Consider the following 11,777-nt stretch of genomic DNA (forward strand, 5'->3'; position numbering starts at 1 on the left):
CCTCCACCCTGCTCTCCCAGCGGGTCCCTGCATGGCGTTTGAGCTCTGAACAGCATTACCATCAGTCCAGTGTAAATAACATGAAGTGGCAACTCATAAATAGTTAATGATGCAAAAAATCCATGAAGTCGCTCCCTCGGCTCTCCCGGCGCTGCGCTGCTGCCGGTTGCCGCGTTTCCTGGAGGGTCTTGTGGGGCACCCGGTGTTAGTTTGAATCATTGCCGGTGCCGTGACAAATTCACAGAGCGATTAGTAACAGGTGGTAAAACGCCACAGCAGGTTATTCGAGGCGGCCTGATATCACAGAGCTAAAGGTAATTATAAATGTTTGCACTGCATGTCAATAGAAGTAGACATGAACACAAGACCTCAGCAAAAAAAAAAAAAAAAAAAAAGAGAAGCAGTGAGCACTTTGTTGTTCTGCTCAAAGGAGCCCAGCGCGGTGGACAAACTGCAGGCCTGCATGTCTGCAAATGGAGCACAGTGGGGGAGTTTGAATGGGATCCACCGCTGCTACGGTTTGAATAATGCAAGTGGTTAAATCATCCACAGTCCTCGGTTCAACTCTGCAACGAAATGACCTCTCGGATCCTGATGGGTCGGGGTCGTGCAGTTCAAGTCGGTGCATGTTAACAGACTTAAAAAGAAGAGCTCCTTTATGAGTGTGTCATCATCACATTGGCATTAAAACTGCACTGGAGTCACAGTTACTTCTGTTGTGACGCCTGATGACAGCTAGCGTGCATTCTGCAGCCATCTAAAAAAACCAAAAACATTCCTGTACAATGAAGCTGGAGGCTTCATTACATTTTGAGGGGAACTAAATTTCTTCTAAATCACTTTTTGCGATCAGTCTTTCTCATTTATTTGCTCCTTTCAGCCACATATTAGCTGGAGCAGAACCTGTCACCCTTAGTAACCCAGAAAACAGATAAAGGTTGTATTTCAACCCAAACCGTTGTAGTTTTCACCTTAAATCTGAGAATAACGGCTCGAGTCTCCAGTTGGTTGTGGAGTCCTCTCTACGTGGACCTGGTGGTTCAAACTGGAACCAGCATCACAGAGAAAACACAAAATGTAAATGAAATGCAGTTTAGCTTTGTTGCCCTTAAAATGCTTCCTGCTTCCCTTCCTTGCCGTCTCCTTCTCTTTACGGCCTTGAAATTGATTTGATGCCACTTTGAGGCATCACTTCAGCAATAAATGAGTAAGTTTCAAGGTTTCTTCAGTGTTTCATTAAATCTGCAGACACATAAAATCCAGGTGGAGTTTTCTTTTTTTTTTTTTTAACCTGTAACACACATTCAGGTTTCTTGTTGCTTCTCCTGTGCAGAAATCAGTGAGACGTTATTTTGGATCCTGGTTTTGTATCATATGTTTACATTAATATGCTGTTTTATATGAGTAGAGTTTGATTCGTCTGGTATTTAATCATCATCTTACTCCCTCACTGTATATGTAAAAATTATTTTTAAAAAAAGCAATTTTATCCTTTCTAGTTTTTATTTTCTGTCATATTTCCACTGGAACCAGGACAACGGACGAGAGCGACAAACTACAGAAACAACCATAAATTACAGCTACGTTAGCACCAAATTACAGTTTGTTCTCCTGCAGAGATGGATGAACAAACAATATAAGAAATTCAAGCACTGAGCGGATCAAACAACCTTTACATTGTTTCAACTGATTTTCCACAAACCACAATAAATGTTGTCATTATGCATAAATAAAATAAATAGATGCTGATAAATGATTCCATCTAACTCGAGCTTTTACTGTATGTTTGCTATTTGAAGCAGAGAAAGGAAGACGAGGTTAGAAAAAGTATTCCCACCACGTAACTGAATACAAAAATATATGTAATTTACCAATTTAAGCTGCAAACATTATTTTGATGGGCTAATGTTGCATCAACTTAATATTATGAGATATTTCAACTCAAATGTCTGCATTAGTTGAATTAAACCTAAAGTTAAGTTGAGGTAACTTAATCAAATTGGCTTGATAACTTTTTTTTTTTTTTTTGGAAAGTAGTTAAAATCTACCTGCTAGTAGTTGATTTATTAGAAGTTGATGTAACTTGCAAACTGATTTTATTGTTGAGCTCAAACATTAATTAAACTGGTAAATGTAATAAAATCCTAAATAAAAGTCCAGTCGTATCACGAACCGCACCGCTTTTGCACCGTCAGAAAGACGCCGATTCAAACCTACGGTGCGGTTTCCTCGCGGTGCAACATATTATATTGCACAGGTGTCTCTATTATTGTGTCCACCCCCAGTGCTTCCCTTTAAATATGAAAAATGTATCTGTGGTCTTTGAGTGCTTTCATTTCAGCGGGTGGAGGGCTGCCAGTTTGGAATCGGCAGCCAAAAAACAAGAATTGTATCCAGGGAGCAGAATAAATAAATGAATAAATAATTAGGTAAATAAATAAATAAAGCGGATCTGACTCCAGTCGGAGGCGAAGCTGCTGCTGCTGCCGCCGTGCTCGCCCAGACCCGGTCCGAGCTGGTCCCCGTGAACCTGCCCGGACCTCCCCGTCTTTCTCTAGGACCGCCACACTCCCTCCCTCCCCTCCTCCCTCCCCCCCGCCGATGCAGCACATTAGTTTCATCGCCGAATTGGATCTCCTCATGCACGCAGCGAGTTTCCCCATCAGCTGCCTGTCTGTCAGTGTGAGGATGGTAATTCGGAAGGGAAGGAGGCTGGGGAACAGCTGCTCTCGCAACAGCCAATAATAATGCAAAAAAAATTACTAACCTTAAAAACCACAGAGATGGGACTAAATTGGGAATGTATACAGCTTTCGCGGGCCCTCTCCCGTGAATTGTCTCTTCCCTGACAAGCAGCTCATTGCATTTCCCATCATGCATCTGATCGGTCATTCAGAAACACAAAACACAAATAAGTCAAGTCGACCATCTGCTTGTTAGTGGCAACTATAAAAGTGCCTGTTTTTAAATAAACAATAAAATTACTTTGACGGGCCACCTGAACAGCAAATCAAATATTTCGTGTTATTTAAGGTAGGTTTCTGTCAACTATAAAACAAAGCGTGTCTTTAATTTATTACTGCAACACACAATACTTGTGTTGTCCTCATTTTCTAAATCAATAATCAGCCCAGCATGCTTCATTAACAGTGACCAATCAGAGACAAGCTGGGGATCTCATTTTACAACATGAGCATTCTGAAGACATAAACCATCTGCTACTTGTAGGAACAGAAAAATCAAATTAATCCATTCTTATCATGCATTCAGATTTTAAAGCAATTAAAGATGTTCTCAGTCTAATCGCAGACACAGAAGTAGCTTCGTAATGAGGAAGGCAAACTCTTAGGTGAACTTTCCAGGGTTCTCAACGGCGCGTTTGGAAACTTTACAAGTCTCGCACACTCCAGTGAGCCGTTAGCCTGTACAATACAGATGTTGGCAACAACAATGAATTTTTTATTAAGCATTTAATCATTACGCAAACCCAGATTTCCCATAATAGAGGGCTCAAATTCAAAATCCTGGGATGCCAAATCATCCACAGCGTAATGTTTTCTTTTTTAATATAAGAAATAAACAGCTGCCAAACAAGCGCAACTGGTTTTAAGATTATATAAAACCCGATGATGTACTAGAATGTTGAATTTACCTTAATTAAGCTCGGGGAGTTCTGCTTGCCCAGAATGCTAATTTGAGCTCAGATGTGGTGCCGGTGCTTTGGTAACCTCAGAGGGCTCGGGCATCAAACCCATGCAACCACGGCTTATTACAGCATGATGCTGTCCAATTAAAGCTAAAATATGGACGGCTTGAAGAGAAAACACAATATGGAGTGACGCTTAATTCTCACATTGACTCCTTAACCTGTGTCATTAACCTACAGAACATACATGGAGCAGCAGACTGGGCGCCGCTGTGCTCGCTGTCATCAGCACCGTCTCTCTGGGTCTCGGCTTTTAGTTTCATCCTCTGCAAACAGGAGAATTAAAATAACTGTCATATTAGTAAATGACTGTATGTGTGTTAGACCATGTCAGAGCTGTGAGAGCAGGTGTTTTTAATGGGAGCTGCTCCTGGTCTGGCATCGAGGTGTTTTTACTGAAATGTGACAAACCAGCGTGGAGACATCAGGTGAGTGATGTCTTTAATAAAACTGCTTCCTCTCACTCTCCCATGACAGTCAGCTGTTCCACCTCAGACCAGAACAAACCCTGCTGACATATCACGTCTTTCCGTTATCCGGCGTACACGTCAATACGCTCAAAGTCTTTCATTTAAAACTGACAAAATACAGGACGGATACGTTGAACTGCTAAATATTTAACCGGTGCTGCTGTCTTCCAGGGAAACTGTGCTGCTCACAAGATGTGCTCGGTTTTTCATTTTCCCCCTCTTGCTTTTGCAGTGATTATTGTAATTATCAGGGCTATATTCCTAGTTTAGTCCCTTTCCCTCCACCCCAGCACAATTTCCATGTGCACTAACATTTGTGGCCCCAGTTGAAATTCATGAAGTCCCCCCAGTGCCGGGGTTTGCTGGGCTGGCGACCAAGCCAAGAGCGCAATGAGCTCATTGTTACGCTCCGACTGCTGCTCTCGATTTCAGAGCTATCAACAGCTGTCGATCGGAGATGTCCTGGACCCCGTCCATCAATCACAGGCTCCCATCATCAGGAGACAAAACAAATAACAGTCAGCCAAATGTACAGCCCAGAGTCAAACCAGGTGCAACAAAACACCCAGACACGAGTGCAAGCATGACTCAACTTCAGCATAAAAACAGGGGGTCTTTATGTAGCTGGTGACAGACTGTTAAAAAGGTCAAAAGTTCAGCAGAGCGTGAAGTTTATGTGCTGGTCATGGTGGAGCGTCAGCAGCACGCTGCCAGGTCGTGGCTCTGACTCACTCAGGTCGGCCATGCTGGAAACAACAGATGAACTACTGCTGTGTAGGATCCACATGATCACGCTGCTATACCTAAAACATCCAGAGCACAGACTGTACTGATGTCTTCAAATGCACTTCATAGCAGGACCGTGCGAACAATGGGTGTCACACGACAGAAACAGCTCTGATAGCTTATTATTGTTAACTACACTGTGTTCTGTCGCTGTGCATTACACAACAAAAGACACTGTGTTTAAATCAGACATGATGGATATAAACTATTGTGCACCGTTTAATTAAAGGCGTCCTGTCTTGTTATGGGCCATTAGTAGTGCGGTGGCTCCATGTCAAAGTTTTGTGGTTAGCGTTTATAAAAAATGGCCACATCTGGTGTCGAAGGATGAAGCCAACGTGGAGGTGCAGTTCCTCGAATAGCCACTTGGGGCTGGCTACTGCAGTGAGTCTGTCCATGTTAAAATGTCCAACTTTACAGCAGACATAAACACATCTACAGCCTGGTACAAACAATGGATTTGGTCTCTAACTCTCCAACTGTGCGGGAGGTTCATTTCTATATAACTGACCAGTTTGAAATGTATTATGGCTTAAAGTTAAGCTTGATAAACGGTGTGGCCTCCTTGAGTGACATGTTCATGGACCAGAGATGTTCGCCTGCTTCATCTTGCTCATTTTTGGATGAGTCAGTAGTTGGGGAGAGCCACCACATGGAGCTCTAAGAGGGTTCGTCCATCCTCATATACAGTCTGTGTGGTCTTTGTGTTACACGTGGACATATAAACATACATGTGGGCACATGTGAAGAGTTCATTTGCAAAAACAGAGAACTCCATTTTTGTAGATTTTCAGGGAACTTATTTTTTTTGTTGTTTGCTTGAGATGATATCAATCAAACTGAAGCTGAGTGGATCTGACTCAGTAGAAATGACAACAATAGAGATAACTTAAGTTTGACTGATATTGTCTCTGCCTCTGAAGGTTTGTGAAGGTGGAGGTATCTGTTTCTCTTCATGTGGACAACACAACACACACTGTGCTGCCAGCTTCATGCTATTCCACTGATAACACCCAAATCAGCAGAACACCAGCAAAAGCAGTAAAGCAGCACCAGACTGGGGTTTTCTGATGGGCACCATCGTTCTGACAGAATATTCATGATTCAGGTTCAAACTAATGTGACTCATTGGATGCAGATTTTCTGTATAATCTTTCTCCTCCCTTCTACTAGCTGCATGCTACGACACAGAATCCTCTTTGCTAAAGGAAACAACAACAATCTCCAAACAGCCACTTCCATGCATTGAAGCCCACTCAGCCATTCTAATGATAAATATTCCACCAAAACAAGTTCCCACTGACGCTACTTTGCAGGGACACCGTTGCTGCATCCTGGGCTCAGTGAGACTCAACATGATTGCTATTGGTTCATGCAAGGCGAGGCTAAAAGCATTTCATAATATAAATGAGATGTTTGAAGCTTCTCTTCCATTTTCCTCATAAAGCAATAAAATGAATGGCAAACACATGCTCGTAAGAAACATATTTGTGACACCTTACAAACAAATGTAATTCCCTCAAAATGTAATGGAAACTGCAGTTTAGGTCATCTAGGAATGCAGAAACAGGACTCGTCTACTGAGGGTTATCACAAATGCACGCTTTAAAACAAAAGAGCTCAAATGCGTCCGTTCTGTTAGAAATAAAGTTCTATATATATAAAGTTTTATATATAAAGTTTGTTTCCAAGAACATTCAGGCGAGTGTCTTTAAACCTTCACTGTGAACACGTTATCTGTCCAGCAGCTTGTTTTCTATCACATTATATCGACTTTATTGTGAATTCTTATTTTCTAAAGTTAGAGAGCTCTACACTTTTTTTCTATTTCCAGTATCAGGCACTTTGAATTGAAAAACATGGAACATCAAAACCTATTCACATCTGAGCTGTGACACTATTGACAGCCAACCATACGGAGAAATAAAACTGTACAATAAAGAGTTTCATATTCTTATTAACTTCACATTTTCTTTTCACTTTCAGGTATTAAAGCAGTCTGTGTTTACCGTCCTTATTGTTCAGCATTCAAACCGACTGAACAAGATGCTGCCTGGAAACACACAGTATGTGTAAAATGCCTCTTTTTTCACCAGTTCAAATGAAAATGTACAACAGTCCCTCGTTGCAGCTTTTCCAGTGCTTTTGTTTTCAGTTTTATATCATTATAAATTCAATACAAGTCAAAATAATAATAATACTTGTTAGTTGCAGCCCTATTTACACAACATATCCATCCTGTGTTGTTCTATATTCCTGCATCAGGTCACGTTAGCTGACCTGCTAACTCACAGACCAAGTGCAGAGAACCAGTGTATGGATCTTCCTAACAGAGTGCAGGTAAATAAATCATCACCCAATCCCACCCCTCCACTAACCCTTACACCATCTGTTAGCATCAAAACTATATGACACAAAGATACATAATTAATAGTTAAACAACAATCTAATTAAAACGGACAAACTGGATGCTCTTGCCATTAGGGAGCTATAATTACGGGCTAAATTTTAAGCTAGAATGAAATATTTAAACAGGAAAATTATCTTTCACTCTCCAGTCTTGAATGCATTAATATGAATATGTGAAGTGCATCCGAAGTGGGACCTACAAGATGTAATTTTCCTTCATCAAAGCGCTATCTAATTGTTAAGTTTGCCGCCGCGCCATACGTGCAGCGGCGCCGGATTAGAAATGCAAAGCAGCGTTTTGCCTTCACCAGACTTTCAGGTGTTTCTCAGGTATCCGTCTGAAAAGCCAAACCCACATTTGGGAGAACCTTGTCAGCCGGCTGCTCCGTGCGTCCCCATGTGGCCTACTTGACCCCCGTGACCCCCGTTTATGTTACTGACATGGTCGTAATGTATGGATGCATTATGCAGAGCCCTGCCGCCTGGTTCTACGCCGGAGCTGATATTTGCATGTACAGACCGACAGATGCAGATAGAGACACACGCAGACAGCAAGGAGCACATACACAGAGGGTAACATGATGTTTCCCCAAAGGCCTATCAATTCCTATGTGTAGCAACCACAGATTCCAAGCCGCCATCAAAATCCAAACAAGATCCGTCAGCAATTAAGGGAATACGGGGGGACATTAGAAAGACGAGCTGCTATCCGGCCTACATTCCCATTCCCTGCACAGCGGGCAGTGGGATGAGTCTGGCATGGAGGCACTCATGGAAGACCCACGCATACCCTGGGTCATCTATATTCCACCCATGTTATGGCAATATTGATATTGGCAGGCAGACTGCTGATATTGGGTACGTAATGATGCAATTAAAACAGGAGCCATTTTACTATTATTGGCAAGAATGTGTGTCTCCCCCCCTCCCATTTTAGGAGGCAAATATGATTTGGAAGCAATGCAGAGAGATCCGGAGAGAACCCACTCGTAATAAAGGAATTCATCTTGTCATATCAATGTCGTTTTTGGTTCATCTGTTAATGCAGTTTATTAGAGGGAAGAACTGTACTTTTTGTGGTGGCTCGCATATTTACATAAATCTGTCATGCGTGCGCCGGTCTATGTTCTCTTCAAATCGCAAAGTACAGCGCCATAATTCACCTTGCAACAAACCATTGAGCCGAGTCTTATGTTTTGCTTAACTGCACTCAAGTTGAGAATCAAATATATAACGAGGGAGAAATGCTTTTTTTATCCATTATTGAAGTCATCTGCAAAGATATGAGATCTGAAAAAGAGCCCAGAATGAAAGAAAAATGCAAATCAGTCCAATAATATTGGTTTATGCACAGGTTATATACCTTGGAAATAAAAGACCTGAGTGCTTTTAGAGCCATATGTTGCTTCTTTGTTCCAAGAGGGGAGATGCATTCATGTCACTTATGTTTCTGATTAGCAAAATGATTTATGCCACAATCACTCAAAAATTCAGACAGCGAATGTGAAAATGCATTGTGACTCCACCAGATGTGCACAATAAAACAAGATTCCCATTGTAATCTGGGGTACTTAGTTTATATGAAGCTAATATAAGGCACACTTGGATGTGGCAAAGTCACTCTTTTTAAAATTTGACTATAAATGATTGGAAATAAATTGTGTGTTTTATGCTGGATGGCATGAGTGGGTTGATAAATTAGGAACAGTTTTGTACCCTGACTTATCTACAAGACAAACCTGGTGGAGATCACAGGGATTAATTGCTTCAGAGGTGTGGAACGCCGCTTTCCCATTCTTCCCTGCGCATTCTGTGCCTAAACAATGATTAATCACCCTTTAACTATTCTCCAGAGGATGCCGGCATTTGCCAAGCCTGGCCTTATCCGCCGAAATCCGCCTGTGCAGGTTGGGGAAGGTACTTGCCAGGTACAGCGAAGGCAACCTGTCCTCATCCGTTATCAGATTAGGGAAGTGTCAGGGAGCAGACGCACAGGAGCAACGCTGTTGTTCCTCGCAGATCCCAAACCACTGCCCACCAACTTCTCCCCCAGAACCCCCTCCCCCCGTTTTATTTCCTCTATTCACAGCCCTAAACAAGCCCTCCACCCCGCCCGCCTCGGCTGCCACTCACTCCAAAGCCATCAGCTCTGTCAACTCCTCCCAGCCAATCACGTGGCCGGGCTGCTCTGGCAGCTCGCAGTGCTGCTGATCGTCTGCCAGCAGTGAACGCTGTGAATCAGATCACGTGCCTCCTGCAACTTGTGTGGAAAGTAAAAAGTGCCCTTCAAAACGGCTCGACTTACAATTAGCAGATATCTGGAATTACTGTACATAAGCCAGCGCTGCTGCGTGGTCGGTGAAGGTTCCTCCTGACCTTTGGTTAAAGGAAAATACGTGCAGACATCGACTGCTGCAGCACCGTTAAAGGAACAGTTCAGCAGTTTAAGCTCGTTCACTGCAGAGCGTCAGAAGACTTAAAGCTCTCACATCTGTCTGATGATCACGACTGCTTCCTGAACCTCACAGCGACCTCCTAGAGGCCCTGCATAGACAACAATCATCGCTTTGTGGTTAGCATTTGCACCAAGCGGTCACATCTGGTGAAAAAAAATGAAGCTAACACGAAAGTGCAGTTCCTGGAATGGCCACTTGAGGGCGGTTATAATAGTGGGTCAGTCCCCATAGATCCTGTGTTACGCCGTCAAACTTTACAGCAGGAATAAACAGCCTGGTACAAGCATGGTTTTGGTCTCTATAGATAATTTCCTCATTCATAACAAATGTAAGTGGCGTGAGTATTTGTATACGTCACCCATTGTAGCTGTATGAAGGCTGTAAGTGATGTACAATAAGGATGTGGCTGCTTTGAGCTCCACTCCTGCTCCACCTCTTTTTGGATTAGCTGAGAGTTTACAGAAGTCACCCAGTGCCAAGATGGCGACGACCAGAGCCGCCACACTGAGCATCAAAACTGCTCAAATCCAACCTGGATTCGTCCATCTTTATATACCGTCGATGGTTTGGACACGTGTATTTAAACATAAACCATCATATTATGTATCAGAGACTGAACCAACTAGTCTTGTAGGTTAAACACAAGCAAACATGGACTGAAAATAAAAGTAAACAGCAACTGAAAACACACCAAAGTGCAAAAATACAGAAGAATAAACCTACAAACACCTGGGTGAAGGTCCTGTGTTTGGTTAATGCTAGCACCATCGCTACGCTCTCATGTTTTGGACGTTATTGGCTTTTATGTGTGAAAAATTAAACAAACATAATGTGGACACGGGCCAACAGAAAACAACAGGTTAATAAAATGTATGTAAATGTAAATTATACAACACTTAGAAAATAGAAGAACCTTGAGGAAGTCTTGCTGCAGACCGATGAGGCCTCCAGACCGGTAACATCCATCCTCATTGGGAAGCCATAAAGAGTCCATAGATAATGAGGAGACAGAGGAGCCTCAGAGGGACGGCGGTGACTTATGGATCCCAGCGAGGGGAAGACAGATCAGGGAGCCCTCGTCCTACCTGAGGACATATGAGACAACTTTGCTCTGGTCAGTTAGCAAAACTAGGTTAAGCCTTTAATATTTCATGGCACCTGCAGGGAGAGGCTGCTCGCTCTAATGTGGGAGACGGATAAACAGGCTGCTGGTCCCTTGCTGATCTCTTTCACGACTGTGGCTCATAAGTGCCGCTTTATCTCCATATCGACTCGATATCTCAAATGGATAACTTGTGTTGCCTCTGATTTGCGTTGGAGGAGGAGTGAGGCGTGAACGCGGCGGTAAAGGCAGGGACACCTCCGGCTAATGCTGTGAGCTGCCGGGAGGCCCTGAGGGGCTGCCTCTGTCTCTCTGTGTTCCCCCTCACAGATGGACCACACTCCACCACTGTCTGCTTAATGCTCTCCTGCTCTCTATCAGCTGTCAAATGCAATGTTATCACTCCGCCATACAACCAAAATAGCAATTACTCAACAGGAGCTTCGACGCACAAGCTGAAAGGAGCTCATTTGCAGCAGTGCAAATGTGCCACAGTGCAGGATCAAGTTTTGATTTGGGAGTTTTTACCCCCATTGTTGCCACATGTTGATGAAACAGGAGGTTTTTTTGTGAAAGGAAAAAGGGTAGCATTAATTAAATCCTACAGAACAAATGTTCTCAGAGGCTGACAAAACGTAATACGTCTGGGATTCCCGTCGGTTTCTGGAGTTTTCTGTTGTCACGAAACTCATGACTAAAGCTCCGTTAACCATTTATCTCCCAACACGTTTACACCCTTCTGTGTCTGTAGCACCCACAACATTTATCCTGACGGTGAGCGGGCCACACACCAGCTGGCCGCCGCAGCGTTTTATGTTTTTAGTGCATTTTTTGAGGACTGTCTGTTA

Source organism: Stegastes partitus, unplaced genomic scaffold (assembly GCF_000690725.1).
Source record: "Stegastes partitus isolate 25-593 unplaced genomic scaffold, Stegastes_partitus-1.0.2 Scaffold283, whole genome shotgun sequence".
Taxonomy (NCBI): domain Eukaryota; kingdom Metazoa; phylum Chordata; class Actinopteri; family Pomacentridae; genus Stegastes; species Stegastes partitus.